Raw genomic sequence first — 17762 nt, forward strand, 5'->3', positions numbered from 1 at the left:
GAAGGTAATGTGGGGTTTAGTTGCAGCAAGCCAGCTTTGATTCAGTGGCTATCCTGTTCTACGACAACGAGAAACATCTTTGAGGTGAGGCAGCGCACACGAGTCCACTAATCACCACATCAATACACTACTATGGATTAATCCTCGTCTCCTTACGAGAAGGCCATCCATAGCACTCACACTTGTCTTGAGAATTTTAGAGTATCCATTTCAAGTTGTCTATGTACCACGTAAGCATCCAAGAAGTCCATAACCGAAGACACGGCTATTCGAATAGATCATGATAACCCTGCAGGGGTGTACTTCTTCACACACGTTCTCACCACTTATCACCATGTACACGTCATGTACCTCGGCAACCTTAAAGCGGAAGCCCGGCGAGGGTGTCGGCCACGACCTGACTAACCACACAAGTCTCTCATCCAGGTTTATCGCCTATTCGGGTTCCATCCGCAAGGAGATCCGGCCGGGGTGTCACTCACGGCCCCAAACGATGTGAGCAGGGTTCCCAAGCCCACCATCCGGGTGCCACTTGGTACACCGTGCCACTGTGCCTAGTCTGTCCCAAGCCCACCTGGCCAGGTGCCACTTGGTAGACTACTAACACTACCTACAAACACCAGAAACTAATTGCAACTCCTGGACAGAGACCAAGTTGGCTAATAAGTTGAGAGGGGCACTTAAGCATTCCAATGTGTGGTAGTAGCTAGTAATTGGAAAACATACACGGAACTCAGTGCTTAAGGACGGTTCCAGTGAGACAACCCACCATGTACTCCTACATGGCCGCTCACCACTACCTTTACCAAATCGTGTTCACACGCTTAACTCTCAGCACCAGAACATATCGTAACACTCCAATTCATTCCCGATGAATCAGACCCGACATACTCTAAGAAATAGCAGGCAATGCATGGTAGGAACACAACATGGCTCAATCAATTCCTACACATGCTAGTGGGTTTTAACTATTTACTGTGGCAATGACAGGTCATGCAGATGAATGGGTTCAACTACCGCAGCATAAAATAGCAGTTGAATCATTGTTGTCCTAATGCAATAAATGAGAGCAGGAGTGAGAGAGCAGGATTGTATCGAAATGAACAAGGGGGTTTGCTTGCCTGGTAGATCAACAGGGGGGCACTGCTCCTCTGACAGGTACTCTGGATCGGTCTCCGGACCAGGACCTATCGAGAAGGAACGGTATCAACAATCAAACACAAGCATATGCAACAATATGATGCATGATCATGGCATGAGTATGTGATGTTTGTTTGAGTTAATGCATCTAGCATTCATTTGCATGAAGTCCATTTGAACCAAAGTTTCAAATGCAACTCCAAAATAAGCCTTTATAATGCCATTCATGTGTTTTCATATATACAGCATGTATATGTTGGTTTGTCATGCATGAAAATGGTACAGATGGATAGATTGAATTTTTTGATCATTTTTCATATATAAATTATTTAAATCTGAGCTACGGTTGAATTTATATGAATTTTTGAAGTTTATATCATTTTCTGGAATTTCCTGATTTATTTTTAAACCAGAAAATGATATATTGCGTCAGCATGACAGTGGCATGACGTCAGCGAGTCAAACGTGGCTGATCAGGTCAAACCTGACGTGTGGGGTCCACACGTCAGTGTCACAGTTAGTTAACAGAGTTGGTTAGCTATTAAACTAAACCTAACTAAAAATTAGCAGGGCTGGGCCCCACATGTTATTGACCCACTAGGGTCAAAGCTAGGTCAGCAGGGGGGTTGGACCCGGTCAATCCCGCCGGCGTTTAGCCGCCGGCGAGGCAGAACGCGGCGGAGGGGCACGAGATTCGCCTTCCAACGACCAAACGCGTGGCGGAGACCACCTACGCGATGCCCAGGCTCGCGCACACCCAGTGAGACACGCGGGAGGCCATGGGGTGGCCGGAGACGATGGCCACGGCAACCATGGCGGTGGCCGGAGCTACGGGAACAGTGGGTTCGGCGCTACGGAGCTCGAGAGGGGCTGCGGAGTGCCTCGACGGCCTCCTGACGTTGCACTGAGCACGGTGGTGTGCTCGGTCGCGGCCCTAGGTGACAGTGGCCACGACGACGACATGAACGGCGGAGCCGAGCTCTCGGCCGCGACGGCAACGGTGTTAGCGGGAGGAAAGGAGCCATGAGAGAGGGGGGGATCGACGCAGAAGCTCACAGCGGATCGAACGGAGGGGTTGGCGAGCTCGGGGACGTGCTGAGGTCGACGGTGCGGCGATGGGGACCCACGGCGGCCGGAGATGAAGACAACAGCGATGGAGGCACTCCAGGGCCTCCCGAGGCGCGTGGCTCGATGGAGAGGTAGGCGGAGACGTGGCGGAGCTTGCAGACACAGAGAGAGAGCGAGGGGAGGCGGTAGCTATGACGGTGATGAGCTACGGCGACGGCAGCACTCGGGCGCGGTGAGACAGAGCGAGGGAGAGGAGGGGAAGGAACGGGAGAGATTGGGAGAGGTGCGGCGCGGCGCGTGGCGTTGCGCGGGGCATCCAGGTGACGAGGGGAGAGACACGCAGGCAGGAGGTGGCCGGGCGCGTGGCCGCGCGCACCGGGTGCTTGCCCCTGTCCTCCTGGCGCGAGGAAGGGGACGACTGGCAGTGCCAGTCGGCTGGGCCGCTGGGCCAGGCCGCCTGCACAGTGCCAGGCCGCAGGTAAGCACAGGTAGGCTTTTTTTCCTTTTTTGTTTTCTTTTCTATTTTTCTGACATTTGTTTGGTTTAAATAAAATACTAAACCATTTTATTTTCTTATGCCAATTTTTGCAGGGGCTAGTGGTATTATTCCAGAGCTCCTCAACTACTGGCATAATTTTTGGACAATATTATATATATAATAATATATATCCAAAGCAAATAATTATTGCATTAATTCCAAAATTCCAAAATAAATACTTATGAGCTCCTGAAAATGTTGGTTTGAATTTTATCTCTGTCCAAGATTTTTAGAGAGCAACATGAGCATTTTCTTGGACCCTTTTGGAGCAATTTTTTTATTTGGGTCATTTCCAGAATGATTCTGAGGGTTTCACAAATCCCCATTTCAAATTTCAATGAAATTTAAACATGATGCAAACATGAAGGCTAGCCTAGGTCATACCATAACTAGGGATTTGACAACTCACCCCCACTCTAAAGAATCTTGTCCCGAGATTTAGGGGTTAGCGGAAAGAAAGCGGGGTACTCAAGTCGAAGACGATCTTCACGCTCCCAAGTAGCTTCTCTCTCGGAATGATGAGACCACTGAACCTTGAGAAACTTGATGTTATGACGTCGAGTGACACGCTCGGCTTGATCAAGAATGCAAACAGGGTACTCTCGATATGCAAGGTTATCTTGGAGATCAAGCATTTTGTGGTCCACTTCACGGATGGGATCCGAGAAGCAACGCCTGAGTTGAGAGACGTGGAAGACATCATGTACTCGAGAAAGATGTGGGGGTAGTTCCAACTGGTAGGCAACCTCTCCTCGTTTAGCGAGAATGTGAAAAGGACCAATGTAACGAGGAGCCAACTTGCCCTTGATACCGAAACGATGGGTACCCTTCAAGGGAGTAACCCGAAGATAAGCCTTGTCGCCAACTTAATAAGCCACTTCCTTATGACGATGGTCATACTGGCTCTTTTGACGAGATTGGGCTGTTTTCAAATTCTCAAGAATGATGCGAACTTGCTCTTCTATCTCCTGGATCATATCCGGTCCAAAGAATTGTCTTTCACCGGTTTCTGACCAGTTCAAAGGTGTTCGACATCTTCGTCCATACAGAACCTCAAAAGGAGCTTTCTTGAGGCCGGATTGGTAGTTATTGTTATAAGCAAACTCGGCGAAGGGAGGACACTTCTCCCAATCCATACCGAATGAGATAACACAAGATCTAAGCATGTCTTTGAGAATTTGGTTGACCCTTTCCACCTGACCACTTGACTGAGGGTGGAAAGCGGTACTGAAAGAAAGGTGGGTGCCCATGGCAGTTTGGAAACTCTCCTAGAAATGAGAAGTGAAAAGACTGCCACGGTCTAAATTGATCTCTAGTGGGACACCATGAAGTGACACTATTCGAGAAATATATAAGTCAGCGAGCTGACTGGCAGTGATACTCTCTCGAACAGGTAGGAAGTGAGCCACTTTGGAAAGATGATCAATGACTACGAACATAGCATTATTCCCTCTCTTGGTCCTGGGAAAGCCGGTGATGAAGTCCATACCAACTTTATCCCATTTCCACTCAGGAATAGCTAAAGGCTGAAGGGTGCCAGCAGGCCTTTGATGCTCTGCCTTAACGCGATGACAAACGTCATAGTTGGCAATAAACTGAGCAATTTCTCTCTTCATCCTAGTCCACCAGAACCTCTGGCGTAGGTCCTGATACATTTTAGTACTACCGGGATGAATCGTGAAAGGAGATTCATGAGCCTCCTTAAGAATCAGTCGTCGCAGATGTTGATTCTTGGGAACCACCAAGAAATTCTCAAAGAAAACAACACCTCGATCATCCATAGAGAAACATCCACCAACTCCCTTCTTAATGTTTCTCTTGATGCGGATAACACCCCTATCAAACTTCAAGTCAGAAATGATCTGATCCTCAAGGGTAGGTTTCACCACCAAGGTAGAAAGGAATCCGTGAGGAGCAATGTGAAGGTTAAGCTTACATAATTCCTCATGGAGAAGTGGTTGGCCCTGCTGCAACATAAGATTGTTGCAATAGGACTTACGACTTAGCGCATCAGCCATGACATTCCCCTTGCATGGGGTGTAGGTAATCCCTAAGTCATAATCTGAAATCAACTCCAACCAACGTCTTTGTCTAAGGTTCAAATCTGGTTGGGTGAAGATATACTTGAGACTCTGGTGGTCGGTGTAAATCTCGCAACTCTTACCAAGGAGGTAATGTCGCCAGGTCTTAAGTGCATAGACTACGGCTGCAAGCTCTAGACCATGTGTAGGATAATTCTCCTCATGTGGATGCAACTGTCGAGACGCATAGGCAATCACATGGCGATCTTGCATAAGAATGCAACCTAGTCCCTGTCGTGAGGCGTCGCAGTAGATAACAAAGTCTTTAGTGAAATCCGGTGGCACAAGTATGGGAGCAGAAGTCAGGCGCCTTTGCAGTTCCTGAAAACTGTGCTCACACTGTGGGGACCACTCAAAGTTTTTATCTTTCTTGAGAAGTTCCGTGAGAGGTTTGGCCACTTTGGAGAAGTTCTCAACAAAGCGGCGACAGTAACTGGCTAGACCAAGGAAACTCCTAACTTGCTTAACTGTTTCAGGCGGAGTCCAATCAAGAACGTCCTGAACTCTCTCGGGATTGACAGCAATGCCCTTACCAGATATCACGTGGCCCAGGTAGGTCACTTCTGGCAACCAAAATTCGCACTTGGAGAACTTGGCATAAAGGCGGTGTTCTCTGAGTTTTTCTAACACAAGTCTAAGATGTTCGGCATGCTCTTCCTCGTTCTTCGAGTAAATAAGGATATCATCGAGGTAAACCGCGACGAACTTATCTAAGTACTCCATGAAGATCGAGTTCATCAAGCGGGAGAATGTAGCTGGAGCGTTGGTTAGACCGAAGGACATGACGGTGTACTCGTACTGGCCATAACGAGTGACAAAAGCCGTCTTAGGAATGTCCCCGTTTCTAATCTTGATTTGGTGGTAGCCTAACCTCAAATCCATCTTTGAAAATACCGAGGATCCAGCGAGCTGATCATACAGGTCGTTGATCCTAGGGAGCGGATACTTGTTCTTTATTGTGACCAAATTAACGGGACGATAATCTACAACCATCCGGTCCGTACCATCCTTCTTCTTGACGAAGAGGACAGGGCAAACCCAGGGCGAAGAACTGGGACGGATGAAACCCTTTTGCAAGGATTCATCGAGTTGTTTCTTAAGCTCAGCTAGTTCTAAGGGTGCCATCTTGTAAGGTCTCCTAGAAATTGGGGCGGTTCCTGGGATAAGATCTATGACAGACTCTACATCTCTGTCAGGTGGAATACCTGGCAGTTCCTCAGGGAATACATCGGGAAAGTCACGGACTACCGGGATATCTTCAAGGTATGGAAGAGGGCTGGCATTAAGAGAATAGAGTTGACGCTTTGCAACTCTAGTGGAGACAGGGACTATCTTGCCAGATGGGTGTGTAAGCTGAACAAACCTTGTGTAACAATGAATCTTGGCATAATGAGCTTTCATCCAGTCCATACCCAAGATGATGTTAATATTTGTAGTCTTGAGGGCTATAAGTGATGCAAGAAATACAAGTCTATCAATAAGGATTTCATTACCATGGCTTATAGTAGAAGTTTGCCATTTGGATCCAGGAGTTTGAATGACTAGTGGAGAGGGCATATCACAAAACGAAATGTTGTGCAAGTTAGCATAGCTTTCAGAAATGAAGGAGTGAGATGCTCCAGTGTCGAACAAAACCGATGCTGGATGACAATTGACAAGGAGTGTACCAAGAACGATATCCGGATCATCATGAGCGTCTTTAGCTGAGACATGATGCACACATCCACGTTCAGTGGGAGCTGACTTGACACTGATCATCTTGCGTGATGGCTTACCGCGGCCAACAGACTTCTCAGGCTGGGGTGGAGCATAATTGGTTTGAGAGCAGTCACGTGCATAGTGTCCTGGCTCTCCGCATGTGAATCAAGTCCCTGAAGTAGGACGTGGACCCGCATTGACAAGCGGTCTACCAGTAGGCCTGGGTGGAGCATGTAACTGAACTGGGTGAGGCGCCACATATGAGGGCCTCGGTGAATAACCGGGTGGAAGAGCGGAGTTCGGAACCCAAATCCGGCGCTTCTGCGAAGTAGAACTGGAGGAAGAACCCAAATCACGGGTGTGCTTACGAGAATCCTCGTAAGTGAGCTGAGCTGTCTCTGCGTTAATGGCCTTGTTCACAAGAGCCTGGAATGTATTGCAATGATGCAAGTGGAGATCACGACGCAACTTGGGGTTGAGACCCTTCCGGAACCTAGCCTGCTTCTTGGCGTCTGTGGACACCTCTTCTGTAGCATAGCGGGCGAGGTTCTCAAACTCTCTACTGTAAGCATCAACAGCCATCTTACTCTGGGTGAAACTACAGAACTCTTCTCTCTTGCGGTCAATGAGAGCCTGAGGAATGTGATGCTGGCGAAAAGCCTCAGTGAAATCTCTCCAGGTGGTTATCTGGCCAGCTGGAAGCATAGCCTCATAGTTCTGCCACCAAAGACTAGCAGGACCTTCCAGGTGATATGCATAGGTGACCTTGTCACCTTCAGCTATGTTCGCAGAACGCAGCTTGATAGTGATACTACAGAGCCAGTCATCTGCATCGAGTGGTTCAATGGAATGATGGAAGGTAGGTGGTTTCAAACCAATGAAATCATAGATGGTCGCTGACTCTTTGCACTGGGGTGCGGTGTTCTCCTCGATACGTGCTAACAAGCGGTTAGACTCACGCTTGTTCCTCCCCATCTCTAACATGAACTCTGCCAACGAAGACTGGTCTGGAGGATCCTCATCCCTACCATCTCCGTGGTTCCGACTACGAGCAACAGAACTTCGGTTAACCGTCAACATCCTGAAGAACGAAACCAAGGAAAACAAGGATGGATTCAACATCATCATAAGGATGTAGAAGGTAGCACAAGAATTTAGTATCTCTCAAACTCCTAGGACAATTCCGGCAGCATAACGGCAGTAAAATGCTCAAAATGAGACATTCTGCAAAAGACGGGGTAGCACCATACTCAACATCATCACTCAAGGTTCTGAGATATTACTAAACAGGCTACACTGGAGGTACTCGAACTGGGATATGCCTCAGATCAACCCATCCTAAGAGACTACGGAGTAGTAACACGTGACCCTGATAGACAGAAGAGGAAGCCTAGTTCCTTAACCCCGTAGGAAGGATAGGATGACTCGGATCAGAAGGGCATGAGGTATAAGGAGTAAAAAGAGCCTTACGTTCCCTTCCACAATCAATTCCCCTATATAGCTAAAGAATTTCTAGACTCAACTTCGACCAGGTTGGCTTGGTAATCCTATAGGCAGTCAGGCTCTGATACCAAAGCTGTCGGGACCCCGATTCCAAGTCACATCGATCTAGCCGGTAACACCTCATATCACTTTGCGGCCTCACGCACGGTATTCCCACGGGTGTCGCCTTACCCTGGCCCGGGACCGTTTGCGCCTTTTGGCTCACGTATATGATTGTGTCGCTAGCATCCATATGACACAGAACCCGGGCTGACATGGCTAGTCGTGAACCCAAAGCGGCACTAACCTATGGGGACAGGCATACATGATTCACATCGAGCATGTCGGTCAGCAGCGTGTGAAGCCAGGCTGTAGCACGGGGCTAACAGGACTCCGGGGAACCCGGGCTATAGCAGGCTAGGTAGGACTCCAGATGTCACCGCGTGACATTTCCCCGAAGGAACAGACACAGGAACGAAATGAAACACATGCCGGCCAGTCAAGTGTCCTGAGCAGTAGTGCTGGGCTAGCAAGACTCTGGCGAACCGGGCTGTAGCGGACTACTATGGCTCAAGGAAGCACTAGACTACATTTCCCCATAAGAGAGGCTGCCAAGGATAAACAACTAGATTGTCGGATCCCACACATAGCAATACACGTCACATGTACGCATAACATGCAAGTATGTGCTGTATAACATGGCATCACAACATAACGCAAACTCATATAGATAAAGGCCCAGAAGAGCCACATAGCATTAAATACAAACAGGGGTCACATGACCCATCATTCAGAGCATACAAGCAATGGAAGCATTACATGTCTGAGTACAGATAACTGCAAAAGGAAAAGGCTGAGAAGCCTGACTATCTACAAGCCCCTCCCAAGGGTACAAGATCGTAGCTGAGGTAACAAGCTACTCGTCGAAGTCCAAGCGGTACTACTAGTGAGATAGATGTCTCACCTGCAAAACATAAATAAAGCAAACGTGAGTACAAAGGTACTCAGCAAGACTTACATCAGATCCTATCATACATGCATTTGTATCAGGAAGGTAATGTGGGGTTTAGTTGCAGCAAGCCAGCTTTGATTCAGTGGCTATCCAGTTCTACGATAACGAGAAACTTCTTTGAGGTGAGGCAGCGCACACGAGTCCACTAATCACCACATCAATACACTACTATGGATTGATCCTCGTCTCCTTATGAGAAGGCCATCCATAGCACTCACACTTGTCTTAAGCATTTTAGAGTATCCATTTCAAGTTGTCTATGTACCACATAAGCATCCAAGAAGTCCATAACCGAGGACACGGCTATTCGAATAGATCATGATAACCCTGCAGGGGTGTACTTCTTCACACACGCTCTCACCACTTATCACCATGTACACGTCATGTACCTCGGCAACCTTCAAGCGGAAGCCTGGCGAGGGTGTCGGCCACGACCTGACTAACCACACAAGTCTCCCATCCAGGTTTATCGCCTATTCGGGTTCCATCCGCAAGGAGATCCGGCCGGGGTGTCGCTCACGGCCCCAAACGATGTGAGCAGGGTTCCCAAGCCCACCATCCGGGTGCCACTTGGTACACCGTTCCACTGTGCCTAGTCTGTCCCAACCCCACCTGGCCAGGTGCCACTTGGTAGACTACTAACACTACCTACAAACACCAGAAACTAATTGCAGCTCCTGGACAGAGATCAAGTTGGCTAATAAGTCGAGAGGGGCACTTAAGCATTCCAATGTATGGTAGTAGCTAGTCATTGGACAACATACACGGAACTCAGTGCTTAAGGACGGTTCCAGTGAGACAACCCACCATGTACTCCTACATGGCCTCTCACCACTACCTTTACCAAATCGTGTTCACACGCTTAACTCTCAGCACCAGAACATATCGTAACACTCCAATTCATTCCCGATGAATCAGACCCGACATACTCTAAGCAATAGTAGGCAATGCATGGTAGGAACACAACATGGCTCAATCAACTCCTACACATGCTAGTGGGTTTTAACTATTTACTATGGCTATGACAGGTCATGCAGAGGAATGGGTTCAACTTCCACAACATAAAATAGCAGTTGAATCGTTGATGTCTTAATGCAATAAATGAGAGCAGGAGCGAGAGAGTAGGATTGTATCGAAATGAACAAGGGGGTTTGCTTGCCCGGTAGATCAACAGGGGGGCACTGCTCCTCTGACAGGTACTCTGGATCGGTCTCCGGAGCAGGACCTATCGAGAAGGAACGGTGTCGACAATCAAACACAAGCATATGCAACAATATGATGCATGATCATGGCATGAGTATGTGATGTTTGTTTGAGTTAATGCATCTAGCATTCATTTGCATGAAGTCCATTTGAACCAAAGTTTCAAATGCAACTCCAAAATAAGCCTTTATAAATGCCATTCATGTGTTTTCATATATACAACGTGTATAGGTTGGTTTTTCATGCATGAAAATGGTACAGATGGATAGATTGAATTTTTCTGATCATTTTTCATATATAAATTATTTAAATCTGAGCTACGGTTGAATTTCTATGAATTTTTGAAGTTTATATCATTTTCTGGAATTTCCTGATTTATTTTTAAACCAGAAAATGATATATTGCGTCAGCATGACAGTGGCATGACGTCAGCGAGTCAAACATGGCTGATCAGGTCAAACCTGACGTGTGGGGTCCACACATCAGTGTCACAGTTAGTTAACAGAGTTGGTTAGCTATTAAACTAATCCTAACTAAAAATTAGCAGGGCCGGGCCCCACATGTCATTGACCCACTAGGGTCAAAGCTAGGTCAGCAGGGGGGTTGGACCTGGTCAATCCCGCTGGCGTTTAGCCGCCGCCGAGGCAGAACGCGGCGGAGGGGCACGGGATTCGCCTTCCGGCGACCAAACGCGCGGCGGAGACCACCTACGCGATGCCCAGGTTCACGCGCACCCAGTGGGACACGCGGGAGGCCGTGGGGTGGCCGGAGACGATGGCCACGGCAACCATGGCGGTGGCCGGAGCTACGGGAACAGTGGGTTCGGCGCTACGGAGCTCGAGAGGGGTTTGGAGTGCCTCGACGGCCTCCTGGCGTTGCACTGAGCACGGTGGTGTGCTCGATCGTGGCCCTAGGTGACAGTGGCCATGGCGGCGACATGAACGGCGGAGCCGAGCTCTCGGCCGCGACGGCAACGGTGTTAGCGGGAGGAAAGGAGCCATGAGAGAGGGGAGATTGACACAAAAGCTCACAGCGGATCGAACAGAGGGGTTGGCGAGCTCGGGGACGCGCTGAGGTCGACGGTGCGGCGATGGGGACCCACGGCAGCCGGAGATGAAGACGACGGTGATGGAGGCACTCCAGGACCTCCCGAGGCGCGTGGCTCGACGGAGAGGTAGGCGGAGATGTGGCGGAGCTTGCAAACACAGAGAGAGAGAGCGAGGGGGAGGCGGTAGCTATGACGGCGAGGAGCTGCGGCGACGGCAGCGCTCGGGCACGGTGAGAGAGAGTGATGGAGAGGGGGGAAGGAACGAGAGAGAGTGGGAGAGGTGCGGGGCGGCGCGTGGCGTCGTGCAGGGGATCCAGGCGACGAGGGGAGAGACAGGCAGGCAGGAGGTGGCCGGGCGCGTGGCCGCGCGCGCCGGGCGCGTGCCCCTGTCCTCCTGGCGCGAGGAAGGGGACGACTGGCAGTGCCAGTCGGCTGGGCCGGCCTGCTGGGCCGCTGGGCCAGGCCGGCTGCACAGTGCCAGGCCGCTGGTAAGCACAGGTAGGCTTTTTCCTTTTTTTGTTTTTTTCTATTTTTCTGACACTTGTTTGGTTTAAATAAAATACTAAACCATTTTATTTTCTTATGCCAATTTTTGCAGGGGCTAGTGGTATTATTCCAGAGCTCCTCAACTACTGGCATAATTTTTGGACAATATTATATATATAATATATATCCAAAGCAAATAATTATTGCATTAATTCCAAAAGTCCAAAATAAATACTTATGAGCTCCTGAAAATGTTGGTTTGACTTTTATCTCTGTCCAAGATTTTCAGAGAGCAACATGAGCATTTTCTTGGACCCTTTTGGAGCAATTTTTTTTATTTGGGTAATTTCCAGAATGATTCTGAGGGTTTCACAAATCCCCATTTCAAATTTCAATGAAATTTAAACATGATGCAAACATGAAGGCTAACCTAGGTCATACCAGAACTAGGGATGTGACAGCTACACCGAAAGAATCGCATCACCAAGGAGTCAAGCGCATTCTGAGATATCTGGCTCACACCCCCACCTTAGGTTTATGGTATCCTAAGGGAGCATAGTTTGATCCTGTTGGATTTGGATGGTGACTTGGTTGATAGGAAATCTACTTTGGGGACATGTCATTTCCTTGGTAGATCATTGGTCTGTTGGTCATCAAGGAAGCAGAACTTTCCACGGCTGAGGCCGAATATATTGCTGCGGGCGCTTGTTGCACTCAATTATTGTGGATGAAGCAGACTCTGAAGGATTATGGCATCAAGGTCAAGCATATCCCTCTATATTGCGATAATGAAGGTGCCATCAAAATTGCACATAATCATGTGCAGCATTCTCGCACGAAGCATATTGCCATCAGACATCATTTTATTCGCGATCATGTTGCTCGAGAGGATATTGTCATCAATCATGTCAAGACCGAAGACAATCTCGCTGATATTTTCACCAAGCCTCTTGACGAGAAAAGATTCTGTGTGTTACGGTGTGAGCTAAATATCCTGGACTTCGCAAACGTGCAGTAAGCTCGACTCGGCACCTGTGCTAACACTTCCACATCTTAAAAGGAATGGGTGCATAACACTCGAAGAGTTTGGAAATTTCGACAAAGTGAAATTTTCTTTGTGAGAGTGAATACATTAACGAAGAACTAGACTAACCGTGTGCCACAATAATTGTGCGATGCTCGGGTTCATACAGTTCTTATACGGTGGGTTACGCCACCACAATTCTCTTTCGTTCAGTTTCTTTGCGATGGAAAGTTTTCGTGTTTGTCTGAATTCATTTCCCTCATAGTTATTTGCTCGAGTGTTTGTGTTTATCTGCATGAGTGAAATGCCTAGGACCATGTTTTGTCTCTATTCTCTCTCTTCCAGTCTATGCTATTCGATTACAAATGCTCAATTTTATCTGGAATGAAACTTTATTTGGTGTCCTTGACCACGATTAAGATTTGGTCCGAACATTAATTTGTTTTGGCGAAAGCTGTCCAAAATTTGGGATTTCTCGCCCAAGTCAGGACCACGATCTTTATGACGGTTGCCACGTGTAATACATCAGCTGCCACAAAGTCGTGTCCATTGAATCGCAATAGTCTCTGAATAGGGGCCATTCGATCATAATCCACTGTGTGCGGTTATTTCCATTCGCATATAAAAACCGCACACCCATTTATTCTAGTTCACTTCCTTTCTCTTTGCCTCCTCCTCACCGAAACCCTCACCGCAGCGCTCCACCTTGAGCTCGACGCCGACGAACTCTTCATCGCTTCACTACCGGAAAGTGGTCACCGGAGTCCTTCCTCGCTGCCGCGGGACATCCTCTTCCCCGGGCCGCCGTAGCTGCTGCACGTCACCAAGCTAGGGTACGTCTGGTTTGAACTCGGACCTCCATCCTTCTTGATTCGAGTTCGTTCATGGTTATTTTCTTCCAGTTTTACCATATATCTTAGATCTAGCTCTATACCCTTACTAGTGTGGATGTGGTTTGTAGTTGTCCCTCGCATCTGAATCCCTTCATATCTAGGGTTTGTGTTATGTTTCGCTCGAATGGAATGGAATGCCTAGCACGCTGACTAGTATTTTCTTCGAACCTACTAGCCCGTCCTATACATTACATTCATTCGAAACATACCTCAAAGTCTGCATCTAATTCTTGCTCAAAATGTTTTTGTTCGGAAAAAATATTCGTTGTGAGCATTTGTAACCCTGTCCCCATTTCCCCCCGTATCTATTCTAACTCTTAGGTGTATGCATTCTGTTGAGGATTCTGCTCGACCAATGAGCATGGTCGATGAAGATGAGGTAATCATGGGTATAGCGGACGAGTATAAGGCACCAAATGCAAAGGGCCCAACGGTAGGCCCATCCACCAGCAAAAGTAAAAGGCATGAGAAACATCCAGACGAGCAAGAAGAAAATGCTCCGAAGAAAAGGAAAGGTGGCAGGAAACCTTTCACAAATTCAGCTCAGTATATCTCTCATGAAAAGTACAACACTGTTCCTACAGAAGATTCGTCACAGAGAAGAAAGCGTCTGCAAAGGATTCGATGCCACTGGGTGTGGAAGTGGCTCCACTATATAATGGTTCATCCTCGATTTGCCAAGAGCTTTGCTTTCCATCCTCCATGGGGTGACTGTCGTGAAATTGGCCTTGTCCGTGCAAGTGATCCCTAGGAAAGAGCGCCACCTCCACATGATGTTGATGAGTCGTCTCTGAGGACTCCCGAATCTTATCCTGATGAATTGGCCAAGCGCCTGAAGAACGCCGAAAAGAGAGCCAAGAAGGCTGAAAAGGAAACATCTAGAGAAGAAGAAAATTGTCGTCTCATCAAATCAAACATCAAAAAGAAAAAGGTTGAAGGAAAAGCAGAACACCGTTCTAAACTCAATCATGATCCCAGCTCTGCTTTGAAGAAAAAAGTGTGCCGAAGAGAAGGCCAGCCAAACCAGTTGCTAGAAATGATGAAAGTGATTCCTCTGATCAAGATGATCCTCCACTCACAAGAGAAGAAGTTGATGCAACTCTTTCTGAGAAAGTGAACATCACTACATCCACCATCCTGCCTGATCTTCGAGCAAGTGCAGTTCCAATAGCACCTCTAAAGAAGATTTCTTTGAATATAAAAATGCCTCGTACCACTGTCACTATGGTAGACCATGTGAATACAACTCCTCATCCTGAGGAGATTGATCTGCAAAAATTAGTTGTTGAAGCTCCAGTAAGCACAGCTAAGCCAGGAGAGAAAATTCCAAAGCCAAAGGCGAAGCCAATCACAGCTCCTTTTGCTGAGCAAAATGCTCCAAGAGCTGAGGTTGTGAAAGAGAAGGCTGCTAAATTTGCTCCAAAGTTGACTCAACCATTGGCTTCTATGCCCCCGTCCGAGCAAAATATAGCATAGGCTGCTCCTGTTGCACAGACTCATGACGATTCTGATGCACCTCACTAGTTCAATCAAGTGTTCATCATGGAGCAGCTTGGCAGATTTGTGGAGGACATGTTTGATGGAGAAGTGGCATCTTTGCCCATTCCCTCCGAAGTAATTGCTCAAGCATCTGATCTTGTTTGAGACATGAGAGATGACTCTGTTCAGATCAATGATCTCACCGCCCAGCTCAATGAGCTTGACACCCGTATGAAGGCAATGACATCCAAGTTTGTCATCAAGCAACTTGCAGAATCATATGCGGATGTCAATCGAGCCTTGACTATCCTTCGGAACAGAAGATTAGGATTTCATTCTAACCTAGAGCAAATTGTTCGCAAGATCTGCCTTGATCATCAAGCTCAAGCCACTGGCTACAATGATTTTGTCAAAGGGCACATTGATCAGCCGTAACAAAAGAAGAAGAAGAAGAAGATAGCAAAGAAGAATGCTCCTTCTCCTCCTCCTAAAGTTGAAACATAGAAAGAAAATTCTCCTGAACAAGAAATTCCTTCGCCAATTCATAAACCAGTTGTAGATGCTCCCACTTCGCCAAGGCCAACTAAAACAGTGCATGTGGCCTCCCTTGTTCGTGAAGCAAATCCTTCTCAGCAAAATGTATCAGAAGAAGGTGAAATTCCACAGTCTAAGCACAAAGCTTCTCCAGCTCGTGCTGAACCAACTGACTCGGTTCCTCTTCCTACACCTCAACCGTCTGTCGAAGAAGATCCTCATCAGTCCAAAGTGCCTGAGAAAGCTTCAGTGCCTGATAAAAATGTCTGCTCCCTCTCCATTGCAAATTTCCCTCGGCACTACAAAATGAACTTCAAATGTTGGTCCTTCTGCAGCAAAGTTAGTATCTGCTCATCATTCAGACTCTGTAATTTATGTCGATGAAGTGATTTCCGTTGAAGAAGGCACTAGTATAGCGAGGTGCTATACAAACAGTTTTTAACCCCTTTCCGCAATAGCATTTGGAACCGTCGCCTAGTGAGTGTGGGCGATAGGGAGGTCCTTCCCACATGACCCAGAAGCTGTCGGGGATATGCCCTCCTGGCACATATGCTTGGCAAAATGAGGTCGTGTGCGACCGGTGAGCGATCAAATACGGTTATATGTACAGGTGGAATCATTTTCGGTCGTAAGTACATCCCACACAGTCAGACCCCCCTAAACGTTTCCGTTCATATATACATCCCACACAATCGCTCCAAGGAAAATGTTTCTATTCGCAGGTACATCACACACAATTTTCCCCGTTAAATCATTTGTGATAGCGTTTCCATTGCACATGGTATTAACAATTTTTCGGTTGCGTTATTAAATGCATCACACACGGTCCGTAGAAGAAACTGTGTGGCAAAGGCTGTCCATCACTCACAGTTTTTATGTGGTAAACATTTGCGCCAGGTGGCCTAACACAAACCGTTTTCAAGAGGATGTCATGTGTGATTGTTCTTTAATCCAACACGGTTTATTCCTAGAAACTGTGTGCGTTGCCTGAGGTCATCGCCCACGTTGTTTTATTAATAACCATTTGCAATAGAAAAACCCAATTAGCAGGCTAATTATCCTATTATTAATAATCCATTTATTAATCTAATTGACATTTCATATTAAGCACACAATATATTTCATTTTCATAATTGAAATACATCAGAGTACAACATCATATAGCTTCAGCACTCAGCTACCCCATTGCACAACTACACGAGCACCAAGTTTCACATGCAACATCTATAACCTTTCAAAATTAGCATCATATATGGTACATAGACAGATGTATCTCATCTGGAAAACCGCTGAAGCAGAAGGCGAATATTGAGCCTTCATTGATGTTGAAGGTCTTTGCAACTTTAGGCCAGTGCTGTGGATGATTGACTGTCCGTCCTTCATCCTCTTCAGGAACACTTCAATATTGAAGGGCATCTTTGATTCATAGGATTGCAAAAACACGGGAATAGGAAAAACGTAGGATTGGAATGGCATGTCCATTGGATCCCTATAGGATTTGAGTTTGTTTGATTGTGTCACGGGAAAAACAAAGGATTTCTTCCAAGAGGTTGGAGTGGATGTTAGAATTCCTGTGAAATGTAGTACAAATGAATCCTTTGGAAAAAATCCTACATGATTCAATCCTACGAATCAAACGACCAACATAGAAAAAAAATCCTAAGGATTATAATCCATCAAAGATCCTATGAAAATCCTTTGAATCAAAGAGACCCTGAACTGTGGGTGTTATATGAATACCTTCCTCGCCTCCTGACCATACAGGTGGTTTGAGAGTTAATCATCAGTGAACTGCTTTGGAAAGGCCTGAAAACAAGGATGTGCGTAAATATCTTCTCTATATTGGAAATGGGGCAAAGGAATAAAAAATGCAAGGTATAATAGTTAGTACCATCCTGTAGTGAACTCATGTCTTCTTCATTATGCAGACAAAGATCTTGTTGTTTTTTGTTGCTAATTTCTTTATCCTAACAATCTTTTTGAGTTTCTTGACTTGACTGATATTCATGGACAACTCATTTCCCCAAATACAAAAAGGGTCGAACAGTGGGTCAAAACCTCTGACAGCAGGACCTA

This window comes from Triticum urartu, chromosome 5A, assembly GCF_056163025.1.
Source record: "Triticum urartu cultivar PI428250 chromosome 5A, HENAU_Tu73, whole genome shotgun sequence".
NCBI lineage: Eukaryota > Viridiplantae > Streptophyta > Magnoliopsida > Poales > Poaceae > Triticum > Triticum urartu.